The sequence below is a fragment of the Phasianus colchicus genome, unplaced genomic scaffold (genome assembly GCF_987193195.1).
Source record: "Phasianus colchicus unplaced genomic scaffold, bPhaCol1.hap1.1 HAP1_SCAFFOLD_44, whole genome shotgun sequence".
NCBI classification, from domain to species: Eukaryota; Metazoa; Chordata; class Aves; order Galliformes; family Phasianidae; genus Phasianus; species Phasianus colchicus.
In genome coordinates this window covers 203,408-225,684 of record NW_028325224.1, presented here as the reverse complement: position 1 = coordinate 225,684, position 22,277 = coordinate 203,408, and positions in this window count along the sequence as shown.

The window sequence follows — 22,277 nt, the reverse complement described above, 5'->3', positions numbered from 1 at the left end:
AAAGAACGGAGCCCCCAGGCTGGTTGTTGAGTGAGAATTACTGCTTACCCAGCATCCGTTTGCTTCATCAAATGTCCCCCATCTGCTCACAGAAACCTCTCTAAGATGCTTTTCTGAAGAATATTTGGCAGCATGTTTCCCAGGGCTGATGCCTAGAGGAGAGGGTTACATGGAGACTTGCTGTCTATCTTGATGGCAAACCCCTCCTAAGTAGGAATCCAGAGCTGGTGACTCACTTTGTAGTCTTGTATAGGTCTGGGGCAAGACAACATTATGGCAGTGGGGAGATATTCATGGTCAGGCTGGACAGGCCTCTGAGGTCTCTGACCTCTGTGGGTGTCCCTGTTCATTACTGGGGAACTGGACTCAATGGTCTGTAAGAGTCCCTTCCAACTCAAAAAAAAATTCTATGATTCTATGATTCTATGAATATTCCTGGTTTTATTACAAGTACAAATACTGATAAAGCCTACATTCAAATTGTTTATTCCTTGCTTTTGGAGAAGCTAAAACACTAGCACTAAGAGTTTTAATCAACGTAGATAATAGCTTGTCAGTTGTTATGCACAGTGGTACGTGCACCCAGTTTGAAATTTCAGTGCCATTAATGTTTTAAATTTTTTAAGTGATATGACACAGTACATGCAATCAACAATAATGAACATACCATGGTTCAGGACCCCTGATCTCTCAGCTAGTAATTTAAAATATTTTCATGTGTAGAGACAAGACAAGTATTATGTCCTAAATGGAGTCTAGGTCCCCAGCACTATTTCTCTCTCTATTTGATCCCTAAAAACAACTGTTTTCTTGCCAAAGATTTCTTCTTTTAAGAACGTTGCAACAAAACGTTGCTGGCATGCCATACAGAGACTTCCTAGCCTAGAAGGAAAAAAAAAATGTCAAGCAGCAGCTATTCAGTTTGAGATGTAAGGATAATTTATCTGTAGGCATGGCATTAATATGTAGCAGAACTAAACCTATTCCTTAATAGAGGACGTAAGAGAACGAACACTGACCTAAGAGACCAGGGAATGGGAGAAAGGAGGAAGCAGCAAATTTAACATGTGGAATCACTTGCCTGGAAGCTAAAGAGATTAGCTGGAAACTTTTCACTCACTTGGTTAAGGTATTAAGAACACAACCATTATGTATGGATAAGATTATGAGAATGACTTGAATTAATAAAGCTGATACTCCACTCATACTGAGCTTACTTGACAAATGTATAGCTTGTATAGCTGCAGCTGTTGAGATGCACAAGCTCTGCTTATTACCAACAACCTAACCGTACAGTGTACATTTAATTCAACTTTGCTATTGCTAGACTCTGATTTAAGAACTGTTCAGAAAATCCTGGACTCCCAGTGATATAAAGTATACTCCACCAGGACTATCTTAATAAAGTAGTTCACAAACATACGTTCTTGACTATGCTTAAGGAGTTACAAAAGTGATAGAATCTCACTGCAGGTTACTTCAGTTCTTTCTCCCTACCCTAGGTTCACAAACAAGTGAAGAAACAAAAAAAATTAGAAACATCTTCACATACCAGTTATCATTTCCCCTCCATGATGGCCAGATTTCAGAAATCCAAAGACTGTTTTGGATTGATAGGCACAATCCACACAAGCTTGTACAGCTTGTTGAAGTACCACGTTGACAGGACCTGGTCCAAAGTGATCTGGAAGCTCCTGAACCTTTTTCTTATCCAGGTGAGGCCCAGAATTTCCATGCTTGTTGACATAAACACACACTGAAAAAGAACAAGCCATATTTATACAGAATATTTCTGCTTTCTTCACACCTAGTGCACACAGAATAGAGACATGTTTCACGTGCTAGAACTGCATTGTTTCTTAAGTCCCAAATTCACTCCCATCTGACCTCTAAAGCCTTTCCGTACCCTGCTAACGTACAAAGCTATCACAACCTGCATCTCTACTCACGCAATAGTCCCAGCAAAGCAAGAACTACCAGTACATGCTCTAAACTACCAAAAATCTATTCTTAAAAGTTGTCCTTGCTGCCCTATTTTTTCTCAGATTTGAGACGATACAACAAACCAAACCCTATAGCATACGCCTGCTATCGGTGCCCATTCTGAAGCACCCACACAGCGTTAATAATGTCTGTGCACAATGGTCAGTATCTGCTATCTTCAGCAACCATGCATGTATGATTTCCACACTACAGTTTGACTTTCAGTGCTAAACAAAAGAACAGTACTTACCTGGAAACTGTGCAAAGTGGTTTAAGGCTTATCATGAAAGTAATCAAATAGGACTATTGAAAACAGAGACAATGTCCTCTTGAGGGAAGAAAACAGGTCTTTCTCACAGCAAATGTCATCCAATTGGGAGAAAATCTCCTCTCTTGGGGAGAAAAGTGGTCTTTCTGAGAGAAGGTGTCCTCTTCTTGGCTGCAAGTGTCCCATTTGGCATTGTCATGGAGGCTTTTTGGGGAGAAAGCGTGTGGCAGTTGTAAGAGAAGGGGTATTTCTGGGAGCAAATCTCCTCTTTTTGGAAGAGAAGGTGAAATTTCCAAGGGAAAAGTGGCATTTCTGGGAGGAAATGACATAGCTGGGGGAGAAAAGTGGGAACCGGTGGGAAAGAATATCTTGTACTGGAGAGCAACGGTGGTCTTTTTGGTGTGCCAAGTGGTCTCTTGGGGAGAAAACGTGGTAAATAGGGGAGACAATGTCCTCTGGAGGAGTGTCAAGTAGTATTTGGGAGAGCAAACGTCAGGTATTTCTCGGAAACCGGCGGTTTCTGGGAGATAGTAGCAGACTTGGTTGGAAAATGACAGGTGTTTGTGAGAAAGCTGGTATTTTGGGAAAAAAAAGGCCGTTTTTTAAAGAATAAGCTGGCATTTCTGGGAGAATATGTCCCATCTTTGGGAGAAAACGGGTGTATGTGGGAGAAAATGTCGTGTATTTGGGAGAAAGCTGGTGTACGTGGGAGAAAAGGCCACTGTGATGGGAGTCAGTGTGATCTTGAGGAGTGGAAAGCAGTATTCTTGAGATGAAACGTGAGGTATGTCTAAGAGTCCTGGTATTTCTGGGAGAAAATGTCTTGTTTTGTTTTATTGTTTTTAATATTTATATATTTTTTATGTTGCAATTTCAAGGAAACACTTCGATAGAAATGGCTTTTAATTCTTTTGGCATACATAGAAGATGCGAAAATGCACATCATATTTTCACATGAATGTAGTAACACAAAAAAAGTTCAAAGCAGTAACTGATACACTCAATTATAAAAGCTGCCCTTCCTGTGCAAGAAATGTAACTCAGCCCTTGGGCTAGATGCCATTCTGTGTCATTGATGTAAACCTGGCGGACAGTACAAATACTCTGAATTTAAAATGGCATGACTAAAAATGGAGTCTTTCCTCTAGCTTTTAAGTTTTAAGAAATAACATAAAATATGTACGTATGCTTGGCAACTTTTCCTTTCATTATATACAAAAGTGACTCTCTCCAAAATAACTGTCAAACTAAGAGGGACTGTCAGAAACCTATCACAGGAGGTAATCTATTTGCTCAGGTTGCTGAAGAGCAATGAAAAAGTAGACACTGAGTTTCAGTTTTCAGCACATACATTAAAGTCCCATGCCTGTAATTAGGTCTCCTACCTTCCAAATAGAATTTTAAAAAAGTTTGATACATGATTATTTTAAATTATTTTTCTATAATTGGTTAGTGGTATTGTGGAACACATATTTAAGGATTAATGATGAGAAAGATTAGAAATCCAAAAAAGTGTAAAATTCCATGCAAACTCAAGTAAGTTTCAAGGACATTTCCATCAGAAAGAATGGAAATGAAGAAAGAACGGAGCCCCCAGGCTGGTTGTTGAGTGAGAATTACTGCTTACCCAGCATCCGTTTGCTTCATCAAATGTCCCCCATCTGCTCACAGAAACCTCTCTAAGATGCTTTTCTGAAGAATATTTGGCAGCATGTTTCCCAGGGCTGATGCCTAGAGGAGAGGGTTACATGGAGACTTGCTGTCTATCTTGATGGCAAACCCCTCCTAAGTAGGAATCCAGAGCTGGTGACTCACTTTGTAGTCTTGTATAGGTCTGGGGCAAGACAACATTATGGCAGTGGGGAGATATTCATGGTCAGGCTGGACAGGCCTCTGAGGTCTCTGACCTCTGTGGGTGTCCCTGTTCATTACTGGGGAACTGGACTCAATGGTCTGTAAGAGTCCCTTCCAACTCAAAAAAAAATTCTATGATTCTATGATTCTATGAATATTCCTGGTTTTATTACAAGTACAAATACTGATAAAGCCTACATTCAAATTGTTTATTCCTTGCTTTTGGAGAAGCTAAAACACTAGCACTAAGAGTTTTAATCAACGTAGATAATAGCTTGTCAGTTGTTATGCACAGTGGTACGTGCACCCAGTTTGAAATTTCAGTGCCATTAATGTTTTAAATTTTTTAAGTGATATGACACAGTACATGCAATCAACAATAATGAACATACCATGGTTCAGGACCCCTGATCTCTCAGCTAGTAATTTAAAATATTTTCATGTGTAGAGACAAGACAAGTATTATGTCCTAAATGGAGTCTAGGTCCCCAGCACTATTTCTCTCTCTATTTGATCCCTAAAAACAACTGTTTTCTTGCCAAAGATTTCTTCTTTTAAGAACGTTGCAACAAAACGTTGCTGGCATGCCATACAGAGACTTCCTAGCCTAGAAGGAAAAAAAAAATGTCAAGCAGCAGCTATTCAGTTTGAGATGTAAGGATAATTTATCTGTAGGCATGGCATTAATATGTAGCAGAACTAAACCTATTCCTTAATAGAGGACGTAAGAGAACGAACACTGACCTAAGAGACCAGGGAATGGGAGAAAGGAGGAAGCAGCAAATTTAACATGTGGAATCACTTGCCTGGAAGCTAAAGAGATTAGCTGGAAACTTTTCACTCACTTGGTTAAGGTATTAAGAACACAACCATTATGTATGGATAAGATTATGAGAATGACTTGAATTAATAAAGCTGATACTCCACTCATACTGAGCTTACTTGACAAATGTATAGCTTGTATAGCTGCAGCTGTTGAGATGCACAAGCTCTGCTTATTACCAACAACCTAACTGTACAGTGTACATGTAATTCAACTTTGCTATTGCTAGACTCTGATTTAAGAACTGTTCAGAAAATCCTGGACTCCCAGTGATATAAAGTATACTCCACCAGGACTATCTTAATAAAGTAGTTCACAAACATACATTCTTGACTATGCTTAAGGAGTTACAAAAGTGATAGAATCTCACTGCAGGTTACTTCAGTTCTTTCTCCCTACCCTAGGTTCACAAACAAGTGAAGAAACAAAAAAAATTAGAAACATCTTCACATACCAGTTATCATTTCCCCTCCACGATGGCCAGATTTCAGAAATCCAAAGACTGTTTTGGATTGATAGGCACAATCCACACAAGCTTGTACAGCTTGTTGAAGTACCACGTTGACAGGACCTGGTCCAAAGTGATCTGGAAGCTCCTGAACCTTATTCTTATCCAGGTGAGGCCCAGAATTTCCATGCTTGTTGACATAAACACACACTGAAAAAGAACAAGCCATATTTATACAGAATATTTCTGCTTTCTTCACACCTAGTGCACACAGAATAGAGACATGTTTCACGTGCTAGAACTGCATTGTTTCTTAAGTCCCAAATTCACTCCCATCTGACCTCTAAAGCCTTTCCGTACCCTGCTAACGTACAAAGCTATCACAACCTGCATCTCTACTCACGCAATAGTCCCAGCAAAGCAAGAACTACCAGTACATGCTCTAAACTACCAAAAATCTATTCTTAAAAGTTGTCCTTGCTGCCCTATTTTTTCTCAGATTTGAGACGATACAACAAACCAAACCCTATAGCATACGCCTGCTATCGGTGCCCATTCTGAAGCACCCACACAGCGTTAATAATGTCTGTGCACAATGGTCAGTATCTGCTATCTTCAGCAACCATGCATGTATGATTTCCACACTACAGTTTGACTTTCAGTGCTAAACAAAAGAACAGTACTTACCTGGAAACTGTGCAAAGTGGTTTAAGGCTTATCATGAAAGTAATCAAATAGGACTATTGAAAACAGAGACAATGTCCTCTTGAGGGAAGAAAACAGGTCTTTCTCACAGCAAATGTCATCCAATTGGGAGAAAATCTCCTCTCTTGGGGAGAAAAGTGGTCTTTCTGAGAGAAGGTGTCCTCTTCTTGGCTGCAAGTGTCCCATTTGGCATTGTCATGGAGGCTTTTTGGGGAGAAAGCGTGTGGCAGTTGTAAGAGAAGGGGTATTTCTGGGAGCAAATCTCCTCTTTTTGGAAGAGAAGGTGAAATTTCCAAGGGAAAAGTGGCATTTCTGGGAGGAAATGACATAGCTGGGGGAGAAAAGTGGGAACCGGTGGGAAAGAAGATCTTGTACTGGAGAGCAACGGTGGTCTTTTTGGTGTGCCAAGTGGTCTCTTGGGGAGAAAACGTGGTAAATAGGGGAGACAATGTCCTCTGGAGGAGTGTCAAGTAGTATTTGGGAGAGCAAACGTCAGGTATTTCTCGGAAACCGGCGGTTTCTGGGAGATAGTAGCAGACTTGGTTGGAAAATGACAGGTGTTTGTGAGAAAGCTGGTATTTTGGGAAAAAAAAGGCCGTTTTTTAACGAATAAGCTGGCATTTCTGGGAGAATATGTCCCATCTTTGGGAGAAAACGGGTGTATGTGGGAGAAAATGTCGTGTATTTGGGAGAAAGCTGGTGTACGTGGGAGAAAAGGCCACTGTGATGGGAGTCAGTGTGATCTTGAGGAGTGGAAAGCAGTATTCTTGAGATGAAACGTGAGGTATGTCTAAGAGTCCTGGTATTTCTGGGAGAAAATGTCTTGTTTTGTTTTATTGTTTTTAATATTTATATATTTTTTATGTTGCAATTTCAAGGAAACACTTCGATAGAAATGGCTTTTAATTCTTTTGGCATACATAGAAGATGCGAAAATGCACATCATATTTTCACATGAATGTAGTAACACAAAAAAAGTTCAAAGCAGTAACTGATACACTCAATTATAAAAGCTGCCCTTCCTGTGCAAGAAATGTAACTCAGCCCTTGGGCTAGATGCCATTCTGTGTCATTGATGTAAACCTGGCGGACAGTACAAATACTCTGAATTTAAAATGGCATGACTAAAAATGGAGTCTTTCCTCTAGCTTTTAAGTTTTAAGAAATAACATAAAATATGTACGTATGCTTGGCAACTTTTCCTTTCATTATATACAAAAGTGACTCTCTCCAAAATAACTGTCAAACTAAGAGGGACTGTCAGAAACCTATCACAGGAGGTAATCTATTTGCTCAGGTTGCTGAAGAGCAATGAAAAAGTAGACACTGAGTTTCAGTTTTCAGCACATACATTAAAGTCCCATGCCTGTAATTAGGTCTCCTACCTTCCAAATAGAATTTTAAAAAAGTTTGATACATGATTATTTTAAATTATTTTTCTATAATTGGTTAGTGGTATTGTGGAACACATATTTAAGGATTAATGATGAGAAAGATTAGAAATCCAAAAAGTGTAAAATTCCATGCAAACTCAAGTAAGTTTCAAGGACATTTCCATCAGAAAGAATGGAAATGAAGAAAGAACGGAGCCCCCAGGCTGGTTGTTGAGTGAGAATTACTGCTTACCCAGCATCCGTTTGCTTCATCAAATGTCCCCCATCTGCTCACAGAAACCTCTCTAAGATGCTTTTCTGAAGAATATTTGGCAGCATGTTTCCCAGGGCTGATGCCTAGAGGAGAGGGTTACATGGAGACTTGCTGTCTATCTTGATGGCAAACCCCTCCTAAGTAGGAATCCAGAGCTGGTGACTCACTTTGTAGTCTTGTATAGGTCTGGGGCAAGACAACATTATGGCAGTGGGGAGATATTCATGGTCAGGCTGGACAGGCCTCTGAGGTCTCTGACCTCTGTGGGTGTCCCTGTTCATTACTGGGGAACTGGACTCAATGGTCTGTAAGAGTCCCTTCCAACTCAAAAAAAAATTCTATGATTCTATGATTCTATGAATATTCCTGGTTTTATTACAAGTACAAATACTGATAAAGCCTACATTCAAATTGTTTATTCCTTGCTTTTGGAGAAGCTAAAACACTAGCACTAAGAGTTTTAATCAACGTAGATAATAGCTTGTCAGTTGTTATGCACAGTGGTACGTGCACCCAGTTTGAAATTTCAGTGCCATTAATGTTTTAAATTTTTTAAGTGATATGACACAGTACATGCAATCAACAATAATGAACATACCATGGTTCAGGACCCCTGATCTCTCAGCTAGTAATTTAAAATATTTTCATGTGTAGAGACAAGACAAGTATTATGTCCTAAATGGAGTCTAGGTCCCCAGCACTATTTCTCTCTCTATTTGATCCCTAAAAACAACTGTTTTCTTGCCAAAGATTTCTTCTTTTAAGAACGTTGCAACAAAACGTTGCTGGCATGCCATACAGAGACTTCCTAGCCTAGAAGGAAAAAAAAAATGTCAAGCAGCAGCTATTCAGTTTGAGATGTAAGGATAATTTATCTGTAGGCATGGCATTAATATGTAGCAGAACTAAACCTATTCCTTAATAGAGGACGTAAGAGAACGAACACTGACCTAAGAGACCAGGGAATGGGAGAAAGGAGGAAGCAGCAAATTTAACATGTGGAATCACTTGCCTGGAAGCTAAAGAGATTAGCTGGAAACTTTTTACTCACTTGGTTAAGGTATTAAGAACACAACCATTATGTATGGATAAGATTATGAGAATGACTTGAATTAATAAAGCTGATACTCCACTCATACTGAGCTTACTTGACAAATGTATAGCTTGTATAGCTGCAGCTGTTGAGATGCACAAGCTCTGCTTATTACCAACAACCTAACTGTACAGTGTACATGTAATTCAACTTTGCTATTGCTAGACTCTGATTTAAGAACTGTTCAGAAAATCCTGGACTCCCAGTGATATAAAGTATACTCCACCAGGACTATCTTAATAAAGTAGTTCACAAACATACATTCTTGACTATGCTTAAGGAGTTACAAAAGTGATAGAATCTCACTGCAGGTTACTTCAGTTCTTTCTCCCTACCCTAGGTTCACAAACAAGTGAAGAAACAAAAAAAATTAGAAACATCTTCACATACCAGTTATCATTTCCCCTCCACGATGGCCAGATTTCAGAAATCCAAAGACTGTTTTGGATTGATAGGCACAATCCACACAAGCTTGTACAGCTTGTTGAAGTACCACGTTGACAGGACCTGGTCCAAAGTGATCTGGAAGCTCCTGAACCTTATTCTTATCCAGGTGAGGCCCAGAATTTCCATGCTTGTTGACATAAACACACACTGAAAAAGAACAAGCCATATTTATACAGAATATTTCTGCTTTCTTCACACCTAGTGCACACAGAATAGAGACATGTTTCACGTGCTAGAACTGCATTGTTTCTTAAGTCCCAAATTCACTCCCATCTGACCTCTAAAGCCTTTCCGTACCCTGCTAACGTACAAAGCTATCACAACCTGCATCTCTACTCACGCAATAGTCCCAGCAAAGCAAGAACTACCAGTACATGCTCTAAACTACCAAAAATCTATTCTTAAAAGTTGTCCTTGCTGCCCTATTTTTTCTCAGATTTGAGACGATACAACAAACCAAACCCTATAGCATACGCCTGCTATCGGTGCCCATTCTGAAGCACCCACACAGCGTTAATAATGTCTGTGCACAATGGTCAGTATCTGCTATCTTCAGCAACCATGCATGTATGATTTCCACACTACAGTTTGACTTTCAGTGCTAAACAAAAGAACAGTACTTACCTGGAAACTGTGCAAAGTGGTTTAAGGCTTATCATGAAAGTAATCAAATAGGACTATTGAAAACAGAGACAATGTCCTCTTGAGGGAAGAAAACAGGTCTTTCTCACAGCAAATGTCATCCAATTGGGAGAAAATCTCCTCTCTTGGGGAGAAAAGTGGTCTTTCTGAGAGAAGGTGTCCTCTTCTTGGCTGCAAGTGTCCCATTTGGCATTGTCATGGAGGCTTTTTGGGGAGAAAGCGTGTGGCAGTTGTAAGAGAAGGGGTATTTCTGGGAGCAAATCTCCTCTTTTTGGAAGAGAAGGTGAAATTTCCAAGGGAAAAGTGGCATTTCTGGGAGGAAATGACATAGCTGGGGGAGAAAAGTGGGAACCGGTGGGAAAGAATATCTTGTACTGGAGAGCAACGGTGGTCTTTTTGGTGTGCCAAGTGGTCTCTTGGGGAGAAAACGTGGTAAATAGGGGAGACAATGTCCTCTGGAGGAGTGTCAAGTAGTATTTGGGAGAGCAAACGTCAGGTATTTCTCGGAAACCGGCTGTTTCTGGGAGATGGTAGCAGACTTGGTTGGAAAATGACAGGTGTTTGTGAGAAAGCTGGTATTTTGGGGAAAAAAAGGCCGTTTTTTAAAGAATAAGCTGGCATTTCTGGGAGAATATGTCCCATCTTTGGGAGAAAACGGGTGTATGTGGGAGAAAATGTCGTGTATTTGGGAGAAAGCTGGTGTATGTGGGAGAAAAGGCCATTGTGATGGGAGTCAGTGTGATCTTGAGGAGTGGAAAGCAGTATTCTTGAGATGAAACGTGAGGTATGTCTAAGAGTCCTGGTATTTCTGGGAGAAAATGTCTTGTTTTGTTTTATTGTTTTTAATATTTATATATTTTTTATGTTGCAATTTCAAGGAAACACTTCGATAGAAATGGCTTTTAATTCTTTTGGCATACATAGAAGATGCGAAAATGCACATCATATTTTCACATGAATGTAGTAACACAAAAAAAGTTCAAAGCAGTAACTGATACACTCAATTATAAAAGCTGCCCTTCCTGTGCAAGAAATGTAACTCAGCCCTTGGGCTAGATGCCATTCTGTGTCATTGATGTAAACCTGGCGGACAGTACAAATACTCCGAATTTAAAATGGCATGACTAAAAATGGAGTCTTTCCTCTAGCTTTTAAGTTTTAAGAAATAACATAAAATATGTACGTATGCTTGGCAACTTTTCCTTTCATTATATACAAAAGTGACTCTCTCTAAAATAACTGTCAAACTAAGAGGGACTGTCAGAAGCCTATCACAGGAGGTAATCTATTTGCTCAGGTTGCTGAAGAGCAATGAAAAAGTAGATATTGAGTTTCAGTTTTCAGCACATACATTAAAGTCCCATGCCTGTAATTAGGTCTCCTACCTTCCAAATAGAATTTTAAAAAAGTTTGATACATGATTATTTTAAATTATTTTTCTATAATTGGTTAGTGGTATTGTGGAACACATATTTAAGGATTAATGATGAGAAAGATTAGAAATCCAAAAAAGTGTAAAATTCCATGCAAACTCAAGTAAGTTTCAAGGACATTTCCATCAGAAAGAATGGAAATGAAGAAAGAACGGAGCCCCCAGGCTGGTTGTTGAGTGAGAATTACTGCTTACCCAGCATCCGTTTGCTTCATCAAATGTCCCCCATCTGCTCACAGAAACCTCTCTAAGATGCTTTTCTGAAGAATATTTGGCAGCATGTTTCCCAGGGCTGATGCCTAGAGGAGAGGGTTACATGGAGACTTGCTGTCTATCTTGATGGCAAACCCCTCCTAAGTAGGAATCCAGAGCTGGTGACTCACTTTGTAGTCTTGTATAGGTCTGGGGCAAGACAACATTATGGCAGTGGGGAGATATTCATGGTCAGGCTGGACAGGCCTCTGAGGTCTCTGACCTCTGTGGGTGTCCCTGTTCATTACTGGGGAACTGGACTCAATGGTCTGTAAGAGTCCCTTCCAACTCAAAAAAAAATTCTATGATTCTATGATTCTATGAATATTCCTGGTTTTATTACAAGTACAAATACTGATAAAGCCTACATTCAAATTGTTTATTCCTTGCTTTTGGAGAAGCTAAAACACTAGCACTAAGAGTTTTAATCAACGTAGATAATAGCTTGTCAGTTGTTATGCACAGTGGTACGTGCACCCAGTTTGAAATTTCAGTGCCATTAATGTTTTTAATTTTTTAAGTGATATGACACAGTACATGCAATCAACAATAATGAACATACCATGGTTCAGGACCCCTGATCTCTCAGCTAGTAATTTAAAATATTTTCATGTGTAGAGACAAGACAAGTATTATGTCCTAAATGGAGTCTAGGTCCCCAGCACTATTTCTCTCTCTATTTGATCCCTAAAAACAACTGTTTTCTTGCCAAAGATTTCTTCTTTTAAGAACGTTGCAACAAAACGTTGCTGGCATGCCATACAGAGACTTCCTAGCCTAGAAGGAAAAAAAAAATGTCAAGCAGCAGCTATTCAGTTTGAGATGTAAGGATAATTTATCTGTAGGCATGGCATTAATATGTAGCAGAACTAAACCTATTCCTTAATAGAGGACGTAAGAGAACGAACACTGACCTAAGAGACCAGGGAATGGGAGAAAGGAGGAAGCAGCAAATTTAACATGTGGAATCACTTGCCTGGAAGCTAAAGAGATTAGCTGGAAACTTTTCACTCACTTGGTTAAGGTATTAAGAACACAACCATTATGTATGGATAAGATTATGAGAATGACTTGAATTAATAAAGCTGATACTCCACTCATACTGAGCTTACTTGACAAATGTATAGCTTGTATAGCTGCAGCTGTTGAGATGCACAAGCTCTGCTTATTACCAACAACCTAACTGTACAGTGTACATGTAATTCAACTTTGCTATTGCTAGACTCTGATTTAAGAACTGTTCAGAAAATCCTGGACTCCCAGTGATATAAAGTATACTCCACCAGGACTATCTTAATAAAGTAGTTCACAAACATACATTCTTGACTATGCTTAAGGAGTTACAAAAGTGATAGAATCTCACTGCAGGTTACTTCAGTTCTTTCTCCCTACCCTAGGTTCACAAACAAGTGAAGAAACAAAAAAAATTAGAAACATCTTCACATACCAGTTATCATTTCCCCTCCACGATGGCCAGATTTCAGAAATCCAAAGACTGTTTTGGATTGATAGGCACAATCCACACAAGCTTGTACAGCTTGTTGAAGTACCACGTTGACAGGACCTGGTCCAAAGTGATCTGGAAGCTCCTGAACCTTATTCTTATCCAGGTGAGGCCCAGAATTTCCATGCTTGTTGACATAAACACACACTGAAAAAGAACAAGCCATATTTATACAGAATATTTCTGCTTTCTTCACACCTAGTGCACACAGAATAGAGACATGTTTCACGTGCTAGAACTGCATTGTTTCTTAAGTCCCAAATTCACTCCCATCTGACCTCTAAAGCCTTTCCGTACCCTGCTAACGTACAAAGCTATCACAACCTGCATCTCTACTCACGCAATAGTCCCAGCAAAGCAAGAACTACCAGTACATGCTCTAAACTACCAAAAATCTATTCTTAAAAGTTGTCCTTGCTGCCCTATTTTTTCTCAGATTTGAGACGATACAACAAACCAAACCCTATAGCATACGCCTGCTATCGGTGCCCATTCTGAAGCACCCACACAGCGTTAATAATGTCTGTGCACAATGGTCAGTATCTGCTATCTTCAGCAACCATGCATGTATGATTTCCACACTACAGTTTGACTTTCAGTGCTAAACAAAAGAACAGTACTTACCTGGAAACTGTGCAAAGTGGTTTAAGGCTTATCATGAAAGTAATCAAATAGGACTATTGAAAACAGAGACAATGTCCTCTTGAGGGAAGAAAACAGGTCTTTCTCACAGCAAATGTCATCCAATTGGGAGAAAATCTCCTCTCTTGGGGAGAAAAGTGGTCTTTCTGAGAGAAGGTGTCCTCTTCTTGGCTGCAAGTGTCCCATTTGGCATTGTCATGGAGGCTTTTTGGGGAGAAAGCGTGTGGCAGTTGTAAGAGAAGGGGTATTTCTGGGAGCAAATCTCCTCTTTTTGGAAGAGAAGGTGAAATTTCCAAGGGAAAAGTGGCATTTCTGGGAGGAAATGACATAGCTGGGGGAGAAAAGTGGGAACCGGTGGGAAAGAATATCTTGTACTGGAGAGCAACGGTGGTCTTTTTGGTGTGCCAAGTGGTCTCTTGGGGAGAAAACGTGGTAAATAGGGGAGACAATGTCCTCTGGAGGAGTGTCAAGTAGTATTTGGGAGAGCAAACGTCAGGTATTTCTCGGAAACCGGCTGTTTCTGGGAGATGGTAGCAGACTTGGTTGGAAAATGACAGGTGTTTGTGAGAAAGCTGGTATTTTGGGGAAAAAAAGGCCGTTTTTTAAAGAATAAGCTGGCATTTCTGGGAGAATATGTCCCATCTTTGGGAGAAAACGGGTGTATGTGGGAGAAAATGTCGTGTATTTGGGAGAAAGCTGGTGTATGTGGGAGAAAAGGCCATTGTGATGGGAGTCAGTGTGATCTTGAGGAGTGGAAAGCAGTATTCTTGAGATGAAACGTGAGGTATTTCTAAGAGTCCTGGTATTTCTGGGAGAAAATGTCTTGTTTTGTTTTATTGTTTTTAATATTTATATATTTTTTATGTTGCAATTTCAAGGAAACACTTCGATAGAAATGGCTTTTAATTCTTTTGGCATACATAGAAGATGCGAAAATGCACATCATATTTTCACATGAATGTAGTAACACAAAAAAAGTTCAAAGCAGTAACTGATACACTCAATTATAAAAGCTGCCCTTCCTGTGCAAGAAATGTAACTCAGCCCTTGGGCTAGATGCCATTCTGTGTCATTGATGTAAACCTGGCGGACAGTACAAATACTCCGAATTTAAAATGGCATGACTAAAAATGGAGTCTTTCCTCTAGCTTTTAAGTTTTAAGAAATAACATAAAATATGTACGTATGCTTGGCAACTTTTCCTTTCATTATATACAAAAGTGACTCTCTCTAAAATAACTGTCAAACTAAGAGGGACTGTCAGAAGCCTATCACAGGAGGTAATCTATTTGCTCAGGTTGCTGAAGAGCAATGAAAAAGTAGACACTGAGTTTCAGTTTTCAGCACATACATTAAAGTCCCATGCCTGTAATTAGGTCTCCTACCTTCCAAATAGAATTTTAAAAAAGTTTGATACATGATTATTTTAAATTATTTTTCTATAATTGGTTAGTGGTATTGTGGAACACATATTTAAGGATTAATGATGAGAAAGATTAGAAATCCAAAAAAGTGTAAAATTCCATGCAAACTCAAGTAAGTTTCAAGGACATTTCCATCAGAAAGAATGGAAATGAAGAAAGAACGGAGCCCCCAGGCTGGTTGTTGAGTGAGAATTACTGCTTACCCAGCATCCGTTTGCTTCATCAAATGTCCCCCATCTGCTCACAGAAACCTCTCTAAGATGCTTTTCTGAAGAATATTTGGCAGCATGTTTCCCAGGGCTGATGCCTAGAGGAGAGGGTTACATGGAGACTTGCTGTCTATCTTGATGGCAAACCCCTCCTAAGTAGGAATCCAGAGCTGGTGACTCACTTTGTAGTCTTGTATAGGTTTGGGGCAAGACAACATTATGGCAGTGGGGAGATATTCATGGTCAGGCTGGACAGGCCTCTGAGGTCTCTGACCTCTGTGGGTGTCCCTGTTCATTACTGGGGAACTGGACTCAATGGTCTGTAAGAGTCCCTTCCAACTCAAAAAAAAATTCTATGATTCTATGATTCTATGAATATTCCTGGTTTTATTACAAGTACAAATACTGATAAAGCCTACATTCAAATTGTTTATTCCTTGCTTTTGGAGAAGCTAAAACACTAGCACTAAGAGTTTTAATCAACGTAGATAATAGCTTGTCAGTTGTTATGCACAGTGGTACGTGCACCCAGTTTGAAATTTCAGTGCCATTAATGTTTTTAATTTTTTAAGTGATATGACACAGTACATGCAATCAACAATAACGAACATACCATGGTTCAGGACCCCTGATCTCTCAGCTAGTAATTTAAAATATTTTCATGTGTAGAGACAAGACAAGTATTATGTCCTAAATGGAGTCTAGGTCCCCAGCACTATTTCTCTCTCTATTTGATCCCTAAAAACAACTGTTTTCTTGCCAAAGATTTCTTCTTTTAAGAACGTTGCAACAAAACGTTGCTGGCATGCCATACAGAGACTTCCTAGCCTAGAAGGAAAAAAAAAATGTCAAGCAGCAGCTATTCAGTTTGAGATGTAAGGATAATTTATCTGTAGGCATGGCATTAATATGTAGCAGAACTAAACCTATTCCTTAATAGAGGACGTAAGAGAACGAACACTGACCTAAGAGACCAGGGAATGGGAGAAAGGAGGAAGCAGCAAATTTAACATGTGGAATCACTTGCCTGGAAGCTAAAGAGATTAGCTGGAAACTTTTCACTCACTTGGTTAAGGTATTAAGAACACAACCATTATGTATGGATAAGATTATGAGAATGACTTGAATTAATAAAGCTGATACTCCACTCATACTGAGCTTACTTGACAAATGTATAGCTTGTATAGCTGCAGCTGTTGAGATGCACAAGCTCTGCTTATTACCAACAACCTAACTGTACAGTGTACATGTAATTCAACTTTGCTATTGCTAGACTCTGATTTAAGAACTGTTCAGAAAATCCTGGACTCCCAGTGATATAAAGTATACTCCACCAGGACTATCTTAATAAAGTAGTTCACAAACATACATTCTTGACTATGCTTAAGGAGTTACAAAAGTGATAGAATCTCACTGCAGGTTACTTCAGTTCTTTCTCCCTACCCTAGGTTCACAAACAAGTGAAGAAACAAAAAAAATTAGAAACATCTTCACATACCAGTTATCATTTCCCCTCCATGATGGCCAGATTTCAGAAATCCAAAGACTGTTTTGGATTGATAGGCACAATCCACACAAGCTTGTACAGCTTGTTGAAGTACCACGTTGACAGGACCTGGTCCAAAGTGATCTGGAAGCTCCTGAACCTTATTCTTATCCAGGTGAGGCCCAGAATTTCCATGCTTGTTGACATAAACACACACTGAAAAAGAACAAGCCATATTTATACAGAATATTTCTGCTTTCTTCACACCTAGTGCACACAGAATAGAGACATGTTTCACGTGCTAGAACTGCATTGCTTCTTAAGTCCCAAATTCACTCCCATCTGACCTCTAAAGCCTTTCCGTACCCTGCTAACGTACAAAGCTATCACAACCTGCATCTCTACTCACGCAATAGTCCCAGCAAAGCAAGAACTACCAGTACATGCTCTAAACTACCAAAAATCTATTCTTAAAAGTTGTCCTTGCTGCCCTATTTTTTCTCAGATTTGAGACGATACAACAAACCAAACCCTATAGCATACGCCTGCTATCGGTGCCCATTCTGAAGCACCCACACAGCGTTAATAATGTCTGTGCACAATGGTCAGTATCTGCTATCTTCAGCAACCATGCATGTATGATTTCCACACTACAGTGTGACTTTCAGTGCTAAACAAAAGAACAGTACTTACCTGGAAACTGTGCAAAGTGGTTTAAGGCTTATCATGAAAGTAATCAAATAGGACTATTGAAAACAGAGACAATGTCCTCTTGAGGGAAGAAAACAGGTCTTTCTCACAGCAAATGTCATCCAATTGGGAGAAAATCTCCTCTCTTGGGGAGAAAAGTGGTCTTTCTGAGAGAAGGTGTCCTCTTCTTGGCTGCAAGTGTCCCATTTGGCATTGTCATGGAGGCTTTTTGGGGAGAAAGCGTGTGGCAGTTGTAAGAGAAGGGGTATTTCTGGGAGCAAATCTCCTCTTTTTGGAAGAGAAGGTGAAATTTCCAAGGGAAAAGTGGCATTTCTGGGAGGAAATGACATAGCTGGGGGAGAAAAGTGGGAACCGGTGGGAAAGAATATCTTGTACTGGAGAGCAACGGTGGTCTTTTTGGTGTGCCAAGTGGTCTCTTGGGGAGAAAACGTGGTAAATAGGGGAGACAATGTCCTCTGGAGGAGTGTCAAGTAGTATTTGGGAGAGCAAACGTCAGGTATTTCTCGGAAACCGGCGGTTTCTGGGAGATAGTAGCAGACTTGGTTGGAAAATGACAGGTGTTTGTGAGAAAGCTGGTATTTTGGGAAAAAAAAGGCCGTTTTTTAAAGAATAAGCTGGCATTTCTGGGAGAATATGTCCCATCTTTGGGAGAAAACGGGTGTATGTGGGAGAAAATGTCGTGTATTTGGGAGAAAGCTGGTGTATGAGGGAGAAAAGGCCATTGTGATGGGAGTCACTGTGATCTTGAGGAGTGGAAAGCAGTATTCTTGAGATGAAACGTGAGGTATTTCTAAGAGTCCTGGTATTTCTGGGAGAAAATGTCTTGTTTTGTTTTATTGTTTTTAATATTTATATATTTTTTATGTTGCAATTTCAAGGAAACACTTCGATAGAAATGGCTTTTAATTCTTTTGGCATACATAGAAGATGCGAAAATGCACATCATATTTTCACATGAATGTAGTAACACAAAAAAAGTTCAAAGCAGTAACTGATACACTCAATTATAAAAGCTGCCCTTCCTGTGCAAGAAATGTAACTCAGCCCTTGGGCTAGATGCCATTCTGTGTCATTGATGTAAACCTGGCGGACAGTACAAATACTCCGAATTTAAAATGGCATGACTAAAAATGGAGTCTTTCCTCTAGCTTTTAAGTTTTAAGAAATAACATAAAATATGTACGTATGCTTGGCAACTTTTCCTTTCATTATATACAAAAGTGACTCTCTCCAAAATAACTGTCAAACTAAGAGGGACTGTCAGAAACCTATCACAGGAGGTAATCTATTTGCTCAGGTTGCTGAAGAGCAATGAAAAAGTAGATATTGAGTTTCAGTTTTCAGCACGTACATTAAAGTCCCATGCCTGTAATTAGGTCTCCTACCTTCCAAATAGAATTTTAAAAAAGTTTGATACATGATTATTTTAAATTATTTTTCTATAATTGGTTAGTGGTATTGTGGAACACATATTTAAGGATTAATGATGAGAAAGATTAGAAATCCAAAAAAGTGTAAAATTCCATGCAAACTCAATTAAGTTTCAAGGACATTTCCATCAGAAAGAATGGAAATGAAGAAAGAACGGAGCCCCCAGGCTGGTTGTTGAGTGAGAATTACTGCTTACCCAGCATCCGTTTGCTTCATCAAATGTCCCCCATCCGCTCACAGAAACCTCTCTAAGATGCTTTTCTGAAGAATATTTGGCAGCATGTTTCCCAGGGCTGATGCCTAGAGGAGAGGGTTACATGGAGACTTGCTGTCTATCTTGATGGCAAACCCCTCCTAAGTAGGAATCCAGAGCTGGTGACTCACTTTGTAGTCTTGTATAGGTCTGGGGCAAGACAACATTATGGCAGTGGGGAGATATTCATGGTCAGGCTGGACAGGCCTCTGAGGTCTCTGACCTCTGTGGGTGTCCCTGTTCATTACTGGGGAACTGGACTCAATGGTCTGTAAGAGTCCCTTCCAACTCAAAAAAAAATTCTATGATTCTATGATTCTATGAATATTCCTGGTTTTATTACAAGTACAAATACCGATAAAGCCTACATTCAAATTGTTTATTCCTTGCTTTTGGAGAAGCTAAAACACTAGCACTAAGAGTTTTAATCAACGTAGATAATAGCTTGTCAGTTGTTATGCACAGTGGTACGTGCACCCAGTTTGAAATTTCAGTGCCATTAATGTTTTAAATTTTTTAAGTGATATGACACAGTACATGCAATCAACAATAACGAACATACCATGGTTCAGGACCCCTGATCTCTCAGCTAGTAATTTAAAATATTTTCATGTGTAGAGACAAGACAAGTATTATGTCCTAAATGGAGTCTAGGTCCCCAGCACTATTTCTCTCTCTATTTGATCCCTAAAAACAACTGTTTTCTTGCCAAAGATTTCTTCTTTTAAGAACGTTGCAACAAAACGCTGCTGGCATGCCATACAGAGACTTCCTAGCCTAGAAGGAAAAAAAAAAATGTCAAGCAGCAGCTATTCAGTTTGAGATGTAAGGATAATTTATCTGTAGGCATGGCATTAATATGTAGCAGAACTAAACCTATTCCTTAATAGAGGACGTAAGAGAACGAACACTGACCTAAGAGACCAGGGAATGGGAGAAAGGAGGAAGCAGCAAATTTAACATGTGGAATCACTTGCCTGGAAGCTAAAGAGATTAGCTGGAAACTTTTCACTCACTTGGTTAAGGTATTAAGAACACAACCATTATGTATGGATAAGATTATGAGAATGACTTGAATTAATAAAGCTGATACTCCACTCATGCTGAGCTTACTTGACAAATGTATAGCTTGTATAGCTGCAGCTGTTGAGATGCACAAGCTCTGCTTATTACCAACAACCTAACCGTACAGTGTACATGTAATTCAACTTTGCTATTGCTAGACTCTGATTTAAGAACTGTTCAGAAAATCCTGGACTCCCAGTGATATAAAGTATACTCCACCAGGACTATCTTAATAAAGTAGTTCACAAACATACATTCTTGACTATGCTTAAGGAGTTACAAAAGTGATAGAATCTCACTGCAGGTTACTTCAGTTCTTTCTCCCTACCCTAGGTTCACAAACAAGTGAAGAAACAAAAAAATTAGAAACATCTTCACATTCCAGTTATCATTTCCCCTCCATGATGGCCAGATTTCAGAAATCCAAAGACTGTTTTGGATTGATAGGCACAATCCACACAAGCTTGTACAGCTTGTTGAAGTACCACATTGACAGGACCTGGTCCAAAGTGATCTGGAAGCTCCTGAACCTTTTTCTTATCCAGGTGAGGCCCAGAATTTCCATGCTTGTTGACATAAACACACACTGAAAAAGAACAAGCCATATTTATACAGAATATTTCTGCTTTCTTCACACCTAGTGCACACAGAATAGAGACATGTTTCACGTGCTAGAACTGCATTGTTTCTTAAGTCCCAAATTCACTCCCATCTGACCTCTAAAGCCTTTCCGTACCCTGCTAACGTACAAAGCTATCACAACCTGCATCTCTACTCACGCAATAGTCCCAGCAAAGCAAGAACTACCAGTACATGCTCTAAACTACCAAAAATCTATTCTTAAAAGTTGTCCTTGCTGCCCTATTTTTTCTCAGATTTGAGACGATACAACAAACCAAACCCTATAGCATACGCCTGCTATTGGTGCCCATTCTGAAGCACCCACACAGCGTTAATAATGTCTGTGCACAATGGTCAGTATCTGCTATCTTCAGCAACCATGCATGTATGATTTCCACACTACAGTCTGACTTTCAGTGCTAAACAAAAGAACAGTACTTACCTGGAAACTGTGCAAAGTGGTTTAAGGCTTATCATGAAAGTAATCAAATAGGACTATTGAAAACAGAGACAATGTCCTCTTGAGGGAAGAAAACAGGTCTTTCTCACAGCAAATGTCATCCAATTGGGAGAAAATCTCCTCTCTTGGGGAGAAAAGTGGTCTTTCTGAGAGAAGGTGTCCTCTTCTTGGCTGCAAGTGTCCCATTTGGCATTGTCATGGAGGCTTTTTGGGGAGAAAGCGTGTGGCAGTTGTAAGAGAAGGGGTATTTCTGGGAGCAAATCTCCTCTTTTTGGAAGAGAAGGTGAAATTTCCAAGGGAAAAGTGGCATTTCTGGGAGGAAATGACATAGCTGGGGGAGAAAAGTGGGAACCGGTGGGAAAGAATATCTTGTACTGGAGAGCAACGGTGGTCTTTTTGGTGTGCCAAGTGGTCTCTTGGGGAGAAAACGTGGTAAACAGGGGAGACAATGTCCTCTGGAGGAGTGTCAAGTAGTATTTGGGAGAGCAAACGTCAGGTATTTCTCGGAAACCGGCTGTTTCTGGGAGATAGTAGCAGACTTGGTTGGAAAATGACAGGTGTTTGTGAGAAAGCTGGTATTTTGGGGAAAAAAAGGCCGTTTTTTAAAGAATAAGCTGGCATTTCTGGGAGAATATGTCCCATCTTTGGGAGAAAACGGGTGTATGTGGGAGAAAATGTCGTGTATTTGGGAGAAAGCTGGTGTATGTGGGAGAAAAGGCCATTGTGATGGGAGTCAGTGTGATCTTGAGGAGTGGAAAGCAGTATTCTTGAGATGAAACGTGAGGTATTTCTAAGAGTCCTGGTATTTCTGGGAGAAAATGTCTTGTTTTGTTTTATTGTTTTTAATATTTATATATTTTTTATGTTGCAATTTCAA